This window comes from Nyctereutes procyonoides, unplaced genomic scaffold, assembly GCF_905146905.1.
Source record: "Nyctereutes procyonoides isolate TBG_1078 unplaced genomic scaffold, NYPRO_anot_genome, whole genome shotgun sequence".
NCBI lineage: Eukaryota > Metazoa > Chordata > Mammalia > Carnivora > Canidae > Nyctereutes > Nyctereutes procyonoides.
Genome location: NW_026575021.1, coordinates 4,141,173 through 4,162,534, shown reverse-complemented (window position 1 = coordinate 4,162,534; position 21,362 = coordinate 4,141,173).

Below are 21,362 nucleotides of genomic sequence, written 5' to 3'. Positions count from 1 at the left end.
GATGTAGCTGGTCTGGATGGTTGTGGTTGCTTTTTGCTACAGTTAACTGCCAAGGTCACAATTCTGTGTGACTGAGTTTTAAAGTCAGTCATCCAGGTCATATCAGTTAAAAACCAATGCATGATTATAAAAAGAAACAAACAGAAACAGCAAAAGAGAAGTTACTATAATCTGATAATCTGACATGCTCATGAAATCATAATACTCATCATGTTTGCTGTAGCACCACCAAATCTCACAGCCACCTCTTCTGGAGGCTCTAGGTATCATCTGTCCCTGCATGTGCATTCCCTGCCTAGCTTCACCTCCTGTCTGCTCTCCATGTTCCAGGTCAAATATACTAGATGTTTTGGAGATTAGAAAGGTCTATCTGTTTTATTCTATCTAGATTCAGAACCCCTTGAAAGATAGACAAGAATCAAATTTTTGGAGATCAGACTATTAACTTTATTACTGATAAAGTGAAATGGGATGACTTGAATTTGGTCCCATGTTATGTTAACACTCCTTCAGCTGAAATTCTCTTCCTCCAGCCACAGGCTCCCCACCTAGAGATCTTGCCCCACTAGGCCTAGAACTGCCCTCCTCCCAAAAGAAGGTAGGAATGAATGCTTCCTGCCAGCAGTTGCCCTTTCCTTCACTATAGAGAAAATAGAAGACCAGATCCACACATGCCCCATTACTTCTGAATATATTGATCAAATAACTCAGCCCTCCTTCTTTGAGAAAGAGTGAATGAAGAGATGTGTCTACAAATAAATCATGAACTCTAGTCACACAGAGTACTGAAGACAGGGAGAAAGGAGATTCTTATAATGGAGGGTGGAAGCAGGGACAGTGTAGGATAAGATAATAACAGACTTTGTTAGTCACATCTCTAGGCCATCTAGGAGAAGGATTAACGTTGAATGTTTCTGAAGAAATCCAAAGCCCTTCTCTACAAAAACTTATTCAAAGGAAAATTGAGAAACTCAAATTTTGGAATAAAGACTAAATATTTTATTTTATTTTTATTTTTTTTAATTTATTTTAATTTATTTATGATAGTCACACAGAGAGAGAGAGAGAGAGAGAGAGAGAGAGGCAGAGACACAGGCAGAGGGAGAAGCAGGCTCCATGCACCGGGAGCCCGACGTGGGATTCCATCCCGGGTCTCCAGGATCGCGCCCTGGGCCAAAGGCAGGCGCCAAACCACTGCGCCACCCAGGGATCCCAAGACTAAATATTTTAATGCGCACACAAGAAATTTGAGAATAAAAGTAAACCAGCAATTCCATGTGAAGTAATAGAAATTTGAGGCTAAATTCAAGGTTTTTTTTTTTCATAACTATTTAACAGCATTTCTTTTTTCTATTTCAAAATTTTTTAGAGATTATTACTTTTAATTTGCTACTACGTTTTAATATATACTGTGGACTATAAATTAGAGTCTCTTCCCGCCATTCAATTTAACTTTTATCTGTGAAGTCTACTTGTACAGTATAATGTCCATTATGGCACATTATACAAGTTATATTCTCATATTCCTGATTTCTCTATTAAGGAAATAGAAATATGTTCTACTAGGTACCTGGGAGTATTCCTCGTTAGCTCCATGATTTCCTGAGATGGCACTGTACTGACTGAAGAGGAGTCATCAGGTCCACCTGTGTAATCCATCACTGGCATCTGATATGACAAAAACAAACCCAGCATTAATTAGAGAGGAATTATATGTAAGACTATAAAAGCATCCCAAGTGTTCCTCATTTGTGACTAGCTATTCCAGCTATTGTCCATATGTGTTTTTACAGATCCACTTTCCACTTTTCTCCATCCTGTTCTCTGCCCTGGCACAATGACTTCAAGGAATACCTGAACAAATCCCCTGCTTTGTGGCCTCCTTAGGGCAGAGCAATGAGGAGCCCGGGCAGAAAGGGAAGGAAGGAGAAACAGTGAGATGAGGGTAATTTCTTGTTTCCCTGATTCTCACACTGCGGGAATGCCTGTGGTGTCTCTTCCCTGAAGATCATTGCTCCTCTCAAGGCTCTCCTCCCAGTAGTACACTCTCCTTCTAGTTTCCGGGAGCCACCACTTTGGTGTTCTTTGCCTCCAGACTACTGTGTTATTTCTTGTGGCTCCCTCACATCCCATAGTACCTTTCTCAGTGGTCCTTTTTTTTTGAACATTCCTAGGATAATTCTAGTTTTAACGTGCTCCATCTATTTTATATAGACACCCAGATAGATGCTACCTGCCATGGAAAGGTCTATCTAAAAGCCTGTAAATCATTTTGGTGTATACTAAAACCAGAATATTTTCTGGTTTTAGGAAATGCAGTAAATTTAGTGGCAGATTGGTAGGGGGAACGCCTTAGCTGTTGTGTTTACATCAATGGCATTTTAAATAAAGGCAGCTTTTACCATGCTCATGCAACCTTGCTGGTCTCTCAGTTATTGAAGCTCTTTTCATGGATAAGTATTTAAAGAACTCCAAGAAGGGCTGTTGTCTCATCCATCTTTGTTACCTGCCATGGAAAGGTCTTTTCCTGAGAACAGTATGATTATGTCTGCGATATTGTCTGATCAATATATTTCTATTTAAGGATGCCAGATACTTAAAGTGATGATCTCCCAGACTATATAATATTATAATCCATTTAGAGCCTTGTTCCATTATAATAAAAAAAAAATCATTTACAAAACAACTAAATTCAAAGTGCTGGTTAAAAAAAAAAAAAAAGATACTGAATTAGTCAGCTTGTCTATGGCAGTCACACTACTTTCCTGAAAAGTAAAATCAAATTGCATTTGTAAAGCTTGTTATTCACCTAATACTCACAGCCTATTGCCATTTTGAAGCTTTGTAGCTTCACACAGATGAATACAAAACCACACAGCAGGAAAACACTGAAAAAAATGGAATCTTAAAAATGAAATAGCTTGATACAGCATGGTTTTCTTTGATATCTACTGGTGGTTTTCTTCCATTTTTTTTTTAACCAGATAAATTCTCTCAAGAGACATTTGTAGAAGAAGCCATGCATTTTGAAATACAAGTGAAATAATATACCCTTTAGACATTGGTCTTCCCATAAAGTGCACATGGTAAGTCTGTGGGTCTTCTTCCTGCATTTAATTTGTTGCTTAGGAAACTTCTGATAGTAACAATTGGAGGCATTTGTGCTACTGCCTTAAATCTCACCATTTCTACATTACTAAAAATAAATTGGATTAAGTTGTGAGCAAACAGTATTTTTTGAACTTCTCTTCAGAGCAGAGTACTGCTCAAGAGTACTAAGAAAATAAAAGAAGAATACTGGTATGTTTTTCTCTAAGAAGCGAGTTCCAACCTGGAGCCCTTGATATAAAGCACTAGGGAAAACCCTCCCGGGAAAAGACACCTATGAGCTTAGGTTTAAAGGAACAATCTTTGGCCTGTGTTTTTTTCCTCGTTGAGCAACAGAATATCAAAGGACATAAAGGCTTTTTTATGAAACTTGTTTTAAAACTACTGGTGATAGATTTTTCTCTATTCTCCCCAGAATTCAGTGAATAAATTTAAGTGTCTAATTATGAAAATAACTAGAACAAACAAAAGAGAGGAAAATATTATGTACATATGAGTTAACTGTTTGAAATGGATTATTAATGAAGTAAATTTCAAACCATCTGGTTTTCCAATCTTGATTAAATTAGAATGTAATCAGTATGAATGGATCAGCTGTGGAACATACAAAACAGCTACATATAAATGAGTCGTGTATAATAATTGTCTACATATTTAAAGTGAGAGCTTTATGTACTGAACCACTGGAAAAGATATGGATAATAGATAACTACTCCCTCAGTTCTTCAGTGCAAATTACCGTTAGGAATATTCCATCACTTTACGTTTATAGGAATCTGCTTTTTTTTTTTTAACTATCAAGCACTTGTTCATACATTTTATTTTATTTTATTTTATTTTATTTTATTTTATTTTATTTTATTTTATTATTTTTTGTTCATACATTTTAAATTCCACTCTTCCCTCAGTGAGAGACAAAGACAAAAGGATGAGTTGGAGATCTTACTCTCATAAAGTTCGGACAGGCCCTGGGGAAGAGAAGAGGTACACGTGGAATGTCAGTGAACACCTGAAACAATCCCCAAACAGGTGCCAGGAATTTGGTAACGATTAAGGTCCTGCACAATATTCATAGTTCAAAGATCCTTCACGCACGCAGTTTGATAAAGTGTGTGTGCCGAGTTGCTGTTTTCTACGAATAGTTCGAAGCTCTGTAAGGTCGGCTCTAGATGTAAGTTTACATTTTATTTGTGTGTTTGTTTTTTTAAATTTTCATGTCAGCCCCCAGAAAGTGTGTGGCACATGATCGTGTTCAATCAATGTTTATTACGTGAAAAAAAGAAATAAATAAAGGAGTGTGAATCCCAGGGAACTGGGAAGACATTCTCCATCCATCACAGCTCTCTGAGCTCTGCAGGCCTCTGCACTTAGGCTTCCTAGTGGCTCTGCTTTCTTATTGCTTAAGCTGCAATATTGTTAACACTTTCAGCTTAAGCAGTAATAGTGTTTGTTTTCCCGTCATTATCCATCTCCCTGTCAGAGGCCTCCAACACCTCATTGAAAGAGTGGGCCCTGGGAGCACTGCCCAAGGACCAGGCCGCTAAAGGATGAGCTTGGCCAACATTGTATGTGCTTCTGTCCGTGCTCCAGGAAATGTGTTTCTTTTCTGTCCCCAAATACCTCCTTCTGCACTCAACCTCTTGTTTAACATTTTTTCATTCCTGGAGGCACGTCTAGGCTCACCCTGACTGGTTGACCCCTGTTCAGGTCCTAGAATGCTGCCTTTGGAATCTTCTCTTATCCCTTGCTTCATGCCATGTATTAAAGGGTTTCTGAGTATTCCTTTTTCTTTACTTAACCTTAACAATTGACTGTGTTATTAATTGATTTTACATGAGCTATTGTTAGTCTGGGTTACCCCTTCCCCCCCAACCTTTGGAATCCAAACATGCCTCAAGCAGATCTTTCCCTGGGCCTAAATTACCTATATTCATACCAAACAGCAAGTGAGAAGGGAAAGAAATAGACCAAAGGCCTCTAACTTAATTTAGATATAGGAACCTAGGTGTCCTTCATGGAGCAAAGAGCATTTCTGAAAAAATGGCAGGTCATAAGGTCTGAATAAGAATTCAAATTTAAGGAATTTTCTGTAATTCATACAAGAGGTGAGCAGATAATAACCTAGTTTCTTAGGAACATACTGGAACCAGGAAAATGTGACTTTCTAATTTTTTTCTCATTTTCCTTCACTATTGTCTGTTGGATAGCAAAGTGATTCCCTGTAAATACTCAGAACATAAAACTCTATGTATAAATAATGATCCTGCTAATGACTATAATACAAATGTTTTATATTATTTTTAAATATACCTATGTTTTGGCTTCCAGGATTTTTGTGTGTCACCAATTTTCACTAACATCTCTTTCCTGAGATATGAAATGGGGCGTAGATGGAAAAGCACCAGCATCAAAATCTGCATCATGAGTGTCAGTGGTGTATAAGGGAATTCCCGAGAGAGCAATGCGATGCTCCTTTGAGACATGCTGTTATCTGCTAAGCTGTTGATGGCATGAAAGAGAATATTATGCAAGAAAATGTGAACAATGATGACTGTGTCAAATGCTGAATCAGAAGAGGCAAAGCCAGGATGAAAACGTATTTTAGGTACCGCTTATTCAATTATATGTTCATATTTCCTTTTTATGCATAATCAATAATGATATTTGATTTAAAAAGCCTATGTCTAAACAAGTCTAAAAGAGTTTATAAAAATAAAGTAAAATTTATAACTAAAGAAGCCTTTGTCATTTAATTGGAGCCTCTTTTAAAGATTTTATTTATTATTTATTTGAGAGAGAGAGCATGTGTGAGAGAGCATGTGCACACAAGCAGGGGGTGGGTCAGGAGGAGGGAGAAACAGGCTCTGCACTGAGCAAGGAGCCCGATATGGGGCTCAAACCCAGGACCGTGGCCTGAGCCAAAAGCAGATGCTTAACCTACTGAGCCACTCAGGTGCCCCTAATTGGGTTCTTTTTCAATGTTATATGAAATAATGGTGCCTGTTAACATTATTAAAACTTAGATTAAATGGAGTAAGGCAATTATGTAATAATGAATTTGCCTGCTTCTGCCTATCTTAGTCTGAACTCCCAGGAAAAGACTCTGAAATGGAGATTTGTATTCAGGACGTTTATTACGGTGTTCGCCAGGATCAAATGAGGGAGAGTGAAGAATGTGGGATGGTACAGGAAAGTTAAACTGAGACAGAGAAACAACAAAGACTTCAGCTCAAGTGGCTGTCTCTACAGAACATTCGGCAGCCCTTCAGAATATGTTCTGTCCTGAGTAAGGAGGTCTGGGCCTTATATACTCACATCAACTCATTGGATGTCAACTGTCCGGGGCAAGTAGTTGGACTGTGCATGAGGAGGCTTTCTTAGGATGAGAATAATCCTCAGGGAAGGATTCACCTAACACCTGTGCAATGCCTCTAATCCCAGCAGCTGGGAGTTTCTCAGTCCTATAGTGACGTACCTTAGATTCACTACAATGTACCTCTTACTCAATGTGGATCCAGTTGCTTCAAAGGGAAGTTCTGGGGGCTTCTTTAAGTTTCTGGTCATTTTCCAGTGAAAGCTAAAAATAGGAAAACCCTTAAGGGAGACTACACTCTGCTTAGCAGCTTGTTTTAAGGTCCCCCCTGATCCTGCTGCCCACCTTACTCTTTTCTTTTCTTTCTTTTTTTTTTTTTTTTTTTTTAACCTCTGTTGTCTTTTATGGCTACCTCTGATACCACCTAGCAGTTCGGCTGAGCTAGGTGACCTATCTGCTGGGTCATACAGGCCCCTATCCCTGTGAAGTCTGACTCTCTGGTGGCCATAACATCCCAGGCCATGACTGCTGCATTTGCCCCTTTTATCACTTGAAATTGGGCAAAGGGTAGGGGCACCTGGGTGGCTCAGTGGTTGAGCATCTGCCTTTGGCTCAGGTCCTGATCCTGGAGTCCTGGGATCGAGTGCCACATCTGGCTCTCTGCAGGGAGCCTGCTTCTCCCTCTGCCTATGTCTCTGCCTCTCTCTCTGTGTCTCTCATGAATAAATAAAATCTTAAAATAGGGGGATCCTTGGGTGGCTCAGCAGATTGGTGCCTGCCTTTGGTCCAGGGCATGATCCTGGAGTCCAGGGATAGAGTCCCGTGTCAGGCTTCCGGCATGGAAGCCTGCTTCTCCCTCTGCCTGTGTCTCCGCCTCTCTCTCTCTCTCTCTCTCTCCCTGTGTCTATCACAAATAAAAAATTTAAAAAAAACTTTAAATAAAATCTTAAAATAAATAAAATAATAAAATAAAATAATAAAATAAAAAATAAAATAAAATAAATAAAATAAAATAAAATAAAATAAAAATAAGGCAAGAGTAGATCAAGAACAACCTAAAGGGATCACAAGGTCCTTGATTATATTCTTTTTTGCCTCCATTATAGAACAGGGGACTGCTTTCTTTTTGATGTTAGGACAATTATGCCTGAAAGGTGGTTTTCCTCTTTTTATCAGTTGCACTATGGTATGAGGATCCAGAAATGACTGGATTCCACTCCATTAGGACTCTAGTTCAGTGTCCTTAGAAAACATTTTCTCTCCCACAACAGATCTCTAAATCCAAAGATTTAGACCTCTAGATCTGAATAGCTCAGAGTTGTTCAGACAAGATGCAACTTTCTACAAGTTTCTACAAGTTGGACCACTGGAGTGATGGTGAACAGCATCAATGCCATTGCTTCTACCCATTGGTTCCTGGAACCATGTCTGCTACCCACTGGGAATACATTATAATTGTTATTGATTGATTTCATATATATATATGAAATACCATCATATATATGAAATCATATATCGTATATGAAATATAATCATATATGAAATCATATACATATATACACACATATATGCTTATATATTATATATATGCATTTACATGCAATATAATAATGTGATATACCTATTATAGTTATATAATTTATAAACACATATATTATTTATAAATGCAAATACTTATTAAAAATATACATTTTCCCTCCCCTTGTAGGTTGGCTTCTCATCTCTGCCAAGTATTGTCTAACCCGGAGTCTAGGTTGTACCTTAATGAGGTCATCCCACATCCTAACTCGCTATAAGGCCTGCAGCTTCTGAAAGGTAAGTTAAGACAGTAGGATCATTGGACTCCATGTCATACTTCTTGGTTTTTTCTTAGTTCACCCAGATGTGATGGAAGATCCTGTGTTTGTGTGTCTAACACTGACATAGATAGTGGTATTGGCTGAGGCACAAAGATAAATATCATTTCCGGGTTGGAAGGGGTCTAACTCGTTACTTGACACCAAGTGGCTTATTGGTCTTGAGGAATAGTATCATATGAAGCTGTCAACTTCTATCTCTGCTAGTGGCCAGATAAACAGTATACACTTGCTATAAAGTTATAGGTCTGCCCTCTGGAGGCTCTTGCCTCTTCTTTCTTCAGTGGATTCCAGGTCTAAAAGTTGGCTTAAATCCAGAAACAGGGTTGGGGAGTGTGTTGTGTGAGTTTTTTGATTATCCAATCCTTCCTTATTATGATTTTATAGATTGACTAATAATCTTATTTTGTGCCTCTCTCTCTTGCTGCTATGTTGTCTTTGCTATGTTGGTTTCATAGCTAGCAATCTGTGGATCAAGTTTTCCTAGCTGCTTGGCCAAACTTGCTGCCCATTTGTTATTTATTCTCACCTTTGTTTTCAGATACTTGACTTCTTTCTATTATGTTAGAGTCCTCTCACCATTGCTCTCAGCAAACTCAGTTTGCTAAGCCTTTAGACCCTTTTTATATTGCCTGCCAAGGTAGCCAGTGATATATCTGCTTTACTAATATGCTACATTGCTTTCTTCAAGATTCCATCAGGCATTTTATCAGTGTTAGCTTCCCAAGGTATTAAATCTTGGGTATTGAATACTTTTTCCCAGGATATCAAATCCTTACACTAAGTTGGGTGTTTACACCATTCCTAGACTCAGTGCCCTACTTCTTCTCAAGTAGGAGAAGAACCTACTTGAAAGTCAGAACCATGACGTTGGTGGAACAGACTGGCTAGGGTTGAGAATCCACCTTTTTCTGGAGCTCTGCTATTCCTATGATCTTCATTTAAATGTGGGAGGTAAGTGTCTCTTTGTAGGCTGCCAAGGAGCCACTTTGACTTTTAGCCAGTATTGTGAAAGCAGCTATCATTGATGATTAATCACCCTCAGCCTTTCATATTCTTCCTCCAAAGCATCAGTGACACTCAACATTGCTGTCGGATTCCATTGTCCTTATAATTAAAATGCCCTAAACCTCTTGAAGGCCTGAGATATTGCAACCACCAGTAGGATGCATTGCACTCATGTCCTATATCAATTTCCCACCAATAAATGTTTCAATAACTGTACTGCCACAGCATGCCAGGAGTTCCTACCACCAATGATGAGGACCTTATGGTCAACCAGCCTCTAAAATATTCTTAGAGATCGATTCATCAGATAACTCTTGGTACTGAATGCATAGTTTAGGTTTCTTTGGGAAACTGACTTTGCAACAGAGACATGCATGCAGGACTACCATGGGGAGTGGTAGTACTGGAGACTATCTTTCCCCTCAATACATACTGGATGAGTAGAGAAGTAGGATCAGATAGAGGGAGGAGCTGGTCTGCAATACAGTCACATAGGCCTTAGGCAGTTCATGGGGAGTTGGGATGTTGCTTTCAATGCGCCTACCCTGAGGTTAGACTGTCACTGACCTGCCACGTATATTTGTTTCCAAGAACCATCCTAGTTTTCTAGCACCAATCTTAGGATGTGGACTTCCCTGGACGAGCGGGCGTGACCTACATGATTGGTTTCTCTTAGCCTGAGAGTCATGCCATGAGAGGCGCTCTGCTGAGGATTGGTAGCCACTAAACAGGGCAAACTGGGTGGATACATTGCTCAATCCACTCAACTACCTATGACTTTTCATTTCCATCTGCCTTCTCCTTGAGGTTTTCCCAGACTGCTGTCAGTGCTGTCCTTAGTAGTACTCTCTTTCTCCCAGGTGGCTTTCCATTTTGCCCATTGCAATAATCCCCCAGCTGCAATGACCCACATGTCGCACCCCTCCTCCCTCTTCTCTTGCTGCTGGATGGCAGGGTACTGTTGCAGCAGATGTAAAACTATGCAGACCTGTCCCAGTACAAATTCATGCTGTGCAACTGCAGTTACATTTTCACAATTATAAGCACAAACATATGAAATCACCTCAGGCAATGCTTTGACAGCTCCCTAGGGTATTGCTCAATTCTGAAGAACACTATGAAATAGCTTTAAAAAAAATATGCTTGACTACCCAGCAGCAGAATACACAGACAGAACTAAGCCAGGCCTCAAGCAAAGTAAATTCCTTCTCCAACCGCTTGACAATGTTATGAAATGATAATGAAAGTTATGCATAACTAACAACTTAAAATTCATACCTACTGAAATATTTCTCAATGTAAAAAATAGTGTTAAACGCATTGTGAAACCTACGTGAACAAAGAAAAGCCATCTGTAAATCCCGATTTTCCTTCCACCTCGGAAATGACTTCAGAAGACAAGAATATGAGAAGATATCATCTCAGCCAGGATTCAATCAGAAAGACCATTGAATACCTACTATGTGCCAGGCACTGTTCTGGGAACTAGAGCCCTAGCGGTAAGAAAACTCCCAAATCTTGCTGAACTTGATGTACGTTCCACTGGCTGGTCTTCAGTTGTTCCCTTCCCTCCCCCATCTCCTTGCCCCCCACATCCACTTCCTCTGTTGCTGCTGCATGGCCCAACTCCCCCAAGCTTATTTTGGTTCAAGCATAACCTTCTCTTTTCTTTTTCCTCCTCCTCCTGTAGCAATGCTTCCTGTTCCATGTTTCTTCTTTCTCTTTTCCTCTTTTTTTCACCACCTCTGGTTTATACTAGTTTTTAAGTACCTCGATGACCAGAACAATCCTATTATTCTCTGTATGTCAAGCATCTCACACAGTGCATTTCGGCCTCTGTGTCTTGAGTATGTGAAAGAATTTGTATATGCTGGTAACCTGTGAGGACGAAGATGTGAACTGATGTATTAATATTTACAGTTTCTGTGAGGACGAAGATGTGAACTGATGTATTAATATTTACAGTTTCTGTATCAGTTTTTGTTTGATAAATTTCTCAAAAGGTAAGAAAATTGATTCATCTATAATAAGAATAGAAAATACATTGTTTCTCACTTGCCACTTTCAATAAATTGGTAATGATTTCTGGAGTACCAGTTTGAGAAGAAATCTCAGCTGCCCTCATGCTCAGAGGTAAGGATTATCATGGCTCATTATCTAAGCCTGCAGTGAGCTCCTGAGAAGGGATATTGCCATTTCTATCTCCCTTCCCTACCCCCCATCCTCCCTCCCTCTCTCTCTCTCTCTCTCTCCTCTCTCTCTTTTCTCCCTCTTCTTACTTTCTCTATCTCCCACCCTATTCCTTGCTCATTTATTTTTTAGGACTTTTATTACTATTATTATGGTAGTAAAAGAGAAAAAAACCCACAATGCTTATAGGATGCAGTTTTTCACCTTTTAAAGAAATATTTACTTATTTGGGAGAGAGAGAGAGAGCACATATGGGAGGAAGGGGCAGAGGGAGAGTGAGGAGCTAAGCAAAGAGCCTGACATGGAGCTCATGAGGTTCATGGGGCTTGTGGGGCTGGATCCCAGACCCTGGATCATGACCTGAGCTGAAAACAGAGGCTTAACTGACTGAGCCGCTCAGGTACCCTTACAATTTTCCTTCTTTCAAAGAACTCAATTGAGAAAAAAAAAAAAATTCCAGATACAAAGTTTTAAAAGAAATTTGTATTGTATATCTTTATTTAATAGACATAAAGTAATATAGCCACAATCAACTATAATTTTCTAGAATACACAGACATTTTCATCAATTGACTTTTCTTGGTCTTCTTTTCTCCGAGATATCTTCCTTCACCTTATTCAGTATTGCCCACCCCCTCCCTGCACCACCATGCTTTAAACGCTACCATCACCAAGAGCAGCTTTATCCACCAGTTTCAAGCTCTGAGAATCTCAGGCCACAGCCTCCTATCCCTCCACTTCTCTTACTCTTATATTGTCTCCAACATGCTAGTTTGAGTTCATCTCTGTTCCAAAAGTCTCCCACTGTCTTCTGACTTTATTTCCTTCCTAGCCCCCATAGAAACTAACACTTCACACTCTGGTCCCCGCACTTCTATTTGAAAAGTCACATATCTTCGGAAAACCCTCTCCATTAGAAGTGAATGAACCCTTAAGAAATATATTCCAGTGAGTTGACAGCAGTTTGATTCATATCCTTTCTTTTCCATTTCACATACAACATGGTGGCAAAGAAACAATCTGTAGCAGAGCACAAGTAGGACAAAATGCTTCTGGGGACACCTGTGTGGCTCATTGGTTAAGTGTCTGCCTTTGACTCAGGCTATGATCCTGGTGTCCCAGGATCGAGTCCTGCATCAGGTTCCCCACAGGGAGTCTGCTTCTCCCTCTGCCTATGTCTCTACCTCCCTATGTGTCTCTCAGGAATAAATAAAAATCTTTTTTAATTTTTTTAATTGAAAAAAAATAAAAATTGAAAATGCTTGTGGAATAAAGAAAGAGAAATCTCATGTACGGTTTTAATCAAATATCTCATGGAGCTAATTAGTACTAGCAATACTGCATTTTTATTCTCATGGCTCAAGTCTTTTAAACATGGAGTGTGTCTCATATTCAACAACACCCCTGATTTGACATTTTTTTATCTTCATGTTTAACCATCAATATCCCTCAGCCTGTTTTCAAGAAGGTGAGAGATATAGCCAACGTCGGTGACTCAGTGCAGTTGATAATGTTCATTTCAACTCTAAACGTGATCTTTTGGAAGCAGATGTGATTGATACTCATTCTACAAATTCCGTGGTGCTAGACCTTTAATTTCATTTTTCTAAAATTGAATGTAATTTCATGATCAAGCCCTCGTTTTGTGGGTCATGAAAACTTGAGCTCAGGCAAGAATATCTCCCAATTCTCCTTTTCTTTCAGGCCATGATGAGAAATGAAAGTCTCCCATAATGCAGCAGTCTGTGGGGGAGGTGTCAGGAAGTCCCACTACAGGACCTGCCCTGTTGTTCATCATTGAGCATCGTTTCACCCAAATCTTGATTAATGCTTTACACAATGGGGTGCTGCATTCTCCCCTGTTCAAAACCACAAGATCTTTTCAAGTTTCTCTCTCTCTCTCTCTTTCTCTTACCTTCTTAGATACAAAAGAAAAATGCATTGTTCCCAACTCCCTTGAAGGAAAAGAGTAAAGCTGTGCAAAGCTCTTTATTGCCTTCATGTTAATCTTGCCAGTAGTTACACATCTCATGACTGTCTGCAGCACATTTGGGATATGAATGAACTCTGTGATGGATATCTTAACCTCGACATAATGATACTCTGGCTATATAATTCTTTGTGGTTTCATGCCTTGTGGGGAGTTTTGCAGTATCCCTGGCCTGTACCCACTAGATTCCCTCCACCCCATCCACCACCACCTACCACCATGGTCCTTACAATCAGAAACTCTCTGGCCATTAGCAGTCACTCCAGTTGGGAAACACTCCATTCTGAGGATGCATTTGACTCACCTGCCTTCATTTGATTTCTGCTGCTCCTGACTGGTTCAATAACAGAAATCTCTGGAACCTTGTCAACAACCTGAGTTCCTATCTGCAAATTAGGAGCATAAATTTTCTTTCATCCTTGACCCTCAAATCTATACTTTACCCCACTCTGTATTAGCCTGATAGGGCCTGAAGTTCACAGAAAGTAAACCCTGGTGTTTGATATATATCCTCGTATTTATCTTTTTCAGTTCAGTTTCTTTCTTCTCTTTCCCTCCCTTCTTCTCTCCTTCCCTTCCATTCTCTTCACCTCATTTCTTTCCCTTCCCTTTCTTCCATCCCATTCCATTCCCTTTCCTTTTTTTTTTCTTTTGTCCTCTCTTTTCTCTTTATATATCAAATCATATTCTCAATGTTTCACCATTGGGATTTGAATATCAAAGATCAACAATTTGCCTCTTTTTGTTCCCCAGGAAAAATGGACACAATGGCTCAAACTTCTCAATAATGGAAGGAATTAAAGAAGCATAGAATACTAGTGAAGGAAGTATCCCTTAATGTCTCAAAATGTAATACCTCTACTGCCTTCTGCAGCTTTAATCACCAGCGGGTCTCACATATAGTTCCAGTTCTGATTTTATTTAAAATCTAAGAAATATCTGAATGCACAGAGATCAATTTCAACACATGCATATAGTGTAGTATTACATGGCAATTGAAAAGGGAGTTATTCGCCTGAAAATCATTTTTTATCATGCTGGGAGTAGTCATACTGCCTTCCCATGGACACTTGTCAGTGTTCCTTAATTATATTGCCAGCAAGAGACCCAAAATGAACATTAAAAATGTTAACCAAAATCAGTATGCATATCTACATACATATAATGGTATCAATTCCTTTATTTCTCTAGTTTGAGAAACACATATGCATATATTATGTTGTTTACTATTGCCTAATAACAAGCCACCTCAAAACTTGATAGCTTAATACAAGAGCCACTTTTGAATCCCTCATGGTTTTGTAGGGTGACTGGTTTGGCCCATGTGATTTTGGGATGTAAGTGATGTCAGTTGGGCTGTATTTATCTAGAAGATCAACAGGACCAGGCTACCCAAAATGGCTCATTCAGATGGCTCATATGGCTGTTGGCTTGAAGTTCACCTAGAGCTGTTGAAATAGTGCTTTGGTTATGCTCCATGTGGCCTCTTCATTTGGCTTAGGTTCCTCAGAGCATGGAGACTGGATTTGGAGAGATTACAGGAAGTAGAAGCTGCCAGTCTATTTAAGTCCTGGGCTCAGGGGTTCCAGATCATTACTTTTACTGCATTCTATTAATCAAATCCATTCACATATTCTAAGAGGATGGATTTCTGGGGCCATCTTTGGAGACAAGCAACTATGTATTTTAATAGCACATTCACTGAAGAGTGGTTGTATTTGTGAAAAATTAAGCTCTATAACATTTTATTTTTTTAACAAATACATATTTTTAAAAAGTCGCATATTTCTTAAATATGAAATTATTTGCATTTATGCTCCTTTATGACAGTGTAAATATTTGGAGTTAGATATGATGACAGGATTTCTGATTACAAGTTAAGATTTGTAATGTTTCTTACACTCTGGGGGATACTGATTCATTTATAATGGAAGTATGGCCTCCCTCTGCTTTCCTCTAATTCAAAATACATTTGGGTAGTTTTCACTTTTAAGGTATCATAAATAAACTCTCATACATTGCTGTTAGGAGAGAAATTTCACTAAGCCACTCAGGAAAAATAGTTGGCAGTATCTACCATAGCTAAACATATGAATGTCCTATTAATCAGTATTCCACTCTTGTATATATACCCAACAGAATAGGATAATTTTTCTCACCTTCTTAATTTTAAACATTCAGAAACAAGTCAAAGTTTAGTTTTTGGCTTATGAGATACAGGCTTAAGACAATCTTAGTAAAAAAAAAATATTTTTAGAAAGAGTGTATCAAATGCTTCCATCATCTACATTTTGTTTTTCTCTTTGGGAGATTAATTCCTGTTTTGTGGTCTACATAATATAGTCCTGTTTTATAGTAAAAGAAAAAGATAGAGATTTAGTCATGACGCTGTCAGTAACTGTGATGGTAATTGTAATTTTAACTTACTTGTAAGCTCACAAATTAGCCTTCTGTAGTTTCATGGATGCTGGCAGAGGTCAAAGACTCCTGGGTCAGAGACAAAAAGAGTTTATTACTAATGGTACAATAAGCATCCTGAGCTTCATGTTTGCGTTTATTCCCTTTAACCTCCATGTCCCTCAGGTGACTTGAGAAGGCCCAGGTGGATGTTGCACATATAGTAGGTTTACATCATAGCTGAGAAACCCTGACTTCAGGAAACCCAAATCTTTCATAATGGATTTGAAGAAAAACTACTCAATCTTTGTTCTAAGAGATCCATCATCCTTAGTATACTGCATGGTCAACACCCATCTGCTCCAGTGTGGGACTATTTAAACAACCCTAAAAGAAAAGCCCAAGTAAAGGCTATCAGTACCTCCATTGGCAAGATACACAGAAACAAAAGAAATCCATGGAACATTATGTACCAATAGAGAGAAATTTAATTATTTGCCTTTTTTCCATCCTACAATTTTTGAAATTTTTAAGAACCATCTTAAAAAAAAAAGAACCATTTTTATTTGGTGTTCATTTCAAATAGTTTATAAGAGCCAATAGAAGAATTTGTTGTCAATGTATTTTTACAAAATCTTATGGGAGTATTTATTTACTGGGTAAGCCCATTGGTTAATAACATTTAACGTTAAATGCAGAATTGACATGATATTTTCGCAGTATATGGCAAGTCGTACCCTGTCAAATGAGCTGTGCTAATCATAGCAAAATAGTGACTATACGTTCAGGGTTATAAACAAGAGCATAAATAATTTTATTAGTTGGACTTAGACTGTGTGGAGAATATTAAAACAGAAGTGGAAAACCATTAAATAGGGAACCAGGCAAGTTTTATATGCTGTCTCTACCTCTAAAGAAGTGATTTTCCCTTAGGCATATTAGTTTTCTAATACTTACACTTTAGTTTGCAAAAAGAAAGGACAAGGCAGGCTAAGGATACTATATATAGGCTTTGGAGTAAGTTGCCAAAGGTGGAATTTGATTCAGTCACAACTGCTTACAATTTGGTTTGGATAAGCTTCTTAGCCTCATTTTTGCATTATTTTTAATCTTGTTAAAGTCACACAATGTCTTTAAAAAATATATCCTTAATAAGTATCAGTTTGTGATTATTTGAAATGTTTATTACAGACCTACAAGATATACTATATGTTTTAAGTAAGTTAAAGGATAGGAAAGATGGAGAATATTTTAGATACATAGTAAGTGCATTCTAAAAGTGGACCCAAAACAAGAAAAGTTGATCGGTTTATCTATCGGGATTAACAGTTAATCAGAACTATATAAATAAAAGTAAATAACCACGTATAATCTATTTTGGTGATTTTCTTTTTTAAAAAAAATTTATTTATTTATTCATGACAGAGAGAGAGAGGCAGAGACACAGGCAGAGGGAGAAAAGCAGGCTCCACGCAAAGAGCCCGATGTGGGACTCGATCCCGGGACTCCAGGATCATGCCCTGGGCCAAAGGCAGGTAGGTGCTCTACTGCTGAGCCACCCAGGCACCCCTGTTTTGGTGATTTTTGTATTGGCATGCTGTCTTGTATATTTGGGCAATCCTAAAACCAGAAGAGCGAGAGGTATGAATTCCCAGCTTTCAATCTCCATTCCAAAAAAAATCTTAACCAATTCATAAGGCCATTTAAGATGTTTTCAATAAATTGTTATACAATATTAGCATATAATATTATATATTTAAAATTGAAAATGATATGTAATTATAGTGTTTTTTTTAAAGATTTTTATTCATCTGAGAGAGAGAGAGTACAAGCAAGTGGAGGGACAGAGGGAGAGAGAGAAGCAGACTCCTCGCTGAGCAGGGTGCCTGAAGGCTCAATCCCAGGACTCCAGAACCATGACCTGAGCCAAAGGCAGACACTTAACTAACTGGGCCACCCAGGCACCCTGTAGTGACATTTATATTGCTTTAGTTTAACTCTATAGAGTCCAACATAAATGTGCACTTTCTGGCTTTAATCTACATCTCAGGGAGGTTACTTAATAGAGAAATGCACACTCTAAAAATGGTTACTTGTTGCATGGGCAATTCTGTTTGAGAATCTGCGCTCTTACTTCATCTCCTTTGCTCATTGCTGGCAGGTTGGTGAGGGAGAGAGAATGATAGAAGAGAAGCAGAGTCAGGATTGTGGGAAGGATTTCCTTACCTTTTTTCTTTCATTTTGTGTTAACACTCTGGGAGGTTAGGACTGTGGCAGTAGCAGGAGCCTACCTCAAAGTAGTGAAATGGGAAAGGGAGGAAATTTAGGTGAGGGAGGATCTCCAGTGACAGCCCAAAAGATCCTAAGAGAAGGACGCTGAAGTTTCTACTGAACAACATTCAATGTCCAAGTGCCTAAGATTGAAGATCTTCATTTATCAACAACAGCTGAAGCATGCCCACAACATTGAAAGAATGATCTGTGCAAGTAAAAAATTTGCCCTGTTTCCCACCAATCCTTTCATAAACTTTTTTTTTTTTCTCCCAGTGAAGTAAAAAGCAAAACAGAAAGAATGAAAGGCCATAAAGGTAGCCTTGCAGCATGAAGATGATGATGGCACAGACTTTCCATTAGGCGGTTCTTTGCCAGGCCTGTGTGAGAGCAGAACGGTGATCCCTTGTCAGGGAACTCTTTTAGTCTCCCAGGGTTGGCTGCAGGAGCACTAATACAGAGTTTACCCCCCAAAGGAAGGAAAAACCTTTACTGTATCAACACATCTACCTATGCTAGAGGGTGGTAATTGGTTTATCAAAAATTCACTGTGTTCTTCTCTGACATGCTAAATAAGGATATTAGAGATTCAAGGCAGTTCACAATTTTCTGCCTCAGGGCTGACATAGCTGAAGCCAGCTCTGTGGAGTTAGCAATAGGATCAACAACTTTGTGCTTGCTCTAGATATCGTATTCCTAGCCAACTAGATACAACCGATCCCAAGGGTGCCACTCTCTAAGCTGTTTCCATGAGAATCAGTTTTAGTTCGTTCATCAGGAACCTACCACTCCACCGAGATTGGTAAAAGTAACTGCTTTGTAAGATATGCTTTTCCCACTTTGCCAATCCAGTGATGTGAAACAAGACATGGAGAAGATGCAACAGATGCCAACTAGCGAGATTAGATCCACTTCCTTCTCTTATGTCTTCAGAGGACACCTGCAAGTTAGGACAGTGCTAACACACTGAATGGTGTTGTTGTTTTTTTTCCCCAAACTTTCCCCCTACCTTCCTGGATCTTAACCATAATTTTATTAGATTTCAACTTCTTAGTGGATGTTGCATACAAAAAGGCTGCAGAGGGGGTCCCTGGGTAGCTCAGTGATTGGACATCTGCCTTTGGCTCAGGTTATGATCCTGGGGTCCTGGGATCAAGTTCTCCCTCTGCCTATGTATGTCTCTGCCTCTCTCTCTGTGTCTCTCATGAATGGCTAAATAAAATCTTTTTTAAAAAGGATGAAGATATGGAAATTAAGGTAAAACTTACAACTTAACCTTTTCTCAAGCAAAATGATAGCCAATAATATTATCACGTTTGCTGGGTTGACAGCAAGATGTAAATTGTATCAGCATAAGTATGAGAAATCCTTCCACTTTGCTGTTCTAGATGTATAAATTGAGTGTCAATATTGCTCAAGAACATTTTGCCCCATATAGACAAAAACCTAACAATCTGTACCCCTTGTGTCAGTTTTTTTTTTTTTGCCACATAATAGAGAATTATATAATGAGACTTCAGTTAAAGGTTAGCTGGTGTTTGCTGCAGAAATACCATTGCATGTGCCTTGAATCATGTGCTTAGGAGAGTCTTCAACTTTGCTGAGGTCACAAGAATAAACTGTGTGATAGTTTTTGCCTGCTTCCTGGTGCAGAATTTACAGACTTGCTCTCATCTCTAATTCCTGAAGCCTGTTAATACCTACCCAAATCACTTAATATTATAAATGGCCAAATTGACTTAATTTCATTCTCAAAAGCAGAGAACCATGAAGAAAAGATGACTGACTGACTGACTGACTGACTGAATTGTCTGTCTGGCAATGTCCCTCTCAAACATGGAGGATACTTTATTGAATTAACCACATTGCAAGAATTTACCTTGATGCTTCTAACCACAGAAACATTTTTTTTTCTCTTTCTTTTCAAAAGTTAAAATCATAAATGATTCTCAGGGAGAGAAGTCATACTACCCAACTTCACATAGAATGATATTATAATCCACACAGAATTATAATCTAGTAATTTATAATGGGAAAATCAACTGTCCAGGAGACTACAATATTTTGAGTGATGAGATCAGTATATTCTCTCCCCAGAAGAAAGCTTCATGGTCAGATAAAGTTAATCAAAAGCTGATAATAGTGATAGTGCAGGAGAAGTTGATGGGTTAAACCACTACAGGCAATAGTGATTCCATAACCCACATAGGAACCAGAGCGTTCATAATTTCAGTCCAGGGCACTTGTCTTGAAAACACACAAAGGAGCCCATGGAACTCTCTGGGAACTGGATGACCCTTTTCTATGAGACCATGTAACTGACTCCTAGCATAGTATTTCCCTACACAGGGTTAATATCAATGATTAGCTTTTTGATAATTCATTATAGTTACTCTGAAGTACACTAATCACTTCAAATTGTAATCCCAGACAGTAGTTCCATGAAGCCTGATTGATGAACTAGTTATTTATAAACGTCTTAGGGAGACATTTTGGTTGTATTATTGTTTTATTCCCACCATTTGCTTAAAACTGAATAGCTAAATCAATTTGATGAGGTTAAATCTTAAAAATGACTTTGGTTGTAGTTGCCATGTTGTCTAGGGCTTCCATGCTGTCCCACACAGCTAATAAGAGTAGTGTACCTGTAGGTGTTCATTTTATATCCTTCTGATTCAGGCTTGGTTTCTTCACTCTTATTTTAAAATCTATCTTCTTTTCTTCTTATGGTTTCCCCAGAAACTGAAGATAAGATAGGAATTTACTAATTGGCATGAAATAGCATATAATTTATGGGATACAAAAGAGGAAGGAAAACATATGGACATTTCCCCTTCTGTGATTCTTCTGGAAAGAATGACAGGTGAACTGAAGCATTCTTATGGCTTTCATCTATGACTTATTTTAAATACATTTACCATTTTGGTCATTAGTAAATATATATTTTCACACATCAGATGCACAATGATTTGAGCACGTCTGGTGCTACAAAATCAGTGGAGTGCTCATGTTTTGATTCTCTCAGAATGCCACAGACAGCTCAGAGTTTACCACTGTCTTCTTGCTTTCGTCCTCATGCTGCCAAGAATGTGTTTAATGTTTTATTAAAGTGTAGGATTCTTCTGATTGTTAAACCTGCATTAGGGTAGAGTCTGAGACCAACATTTCCTGACAGGCCTCCTACAGAGCATGTCACAAATGATGGCAGACACAGTAATGTTCATAGCAA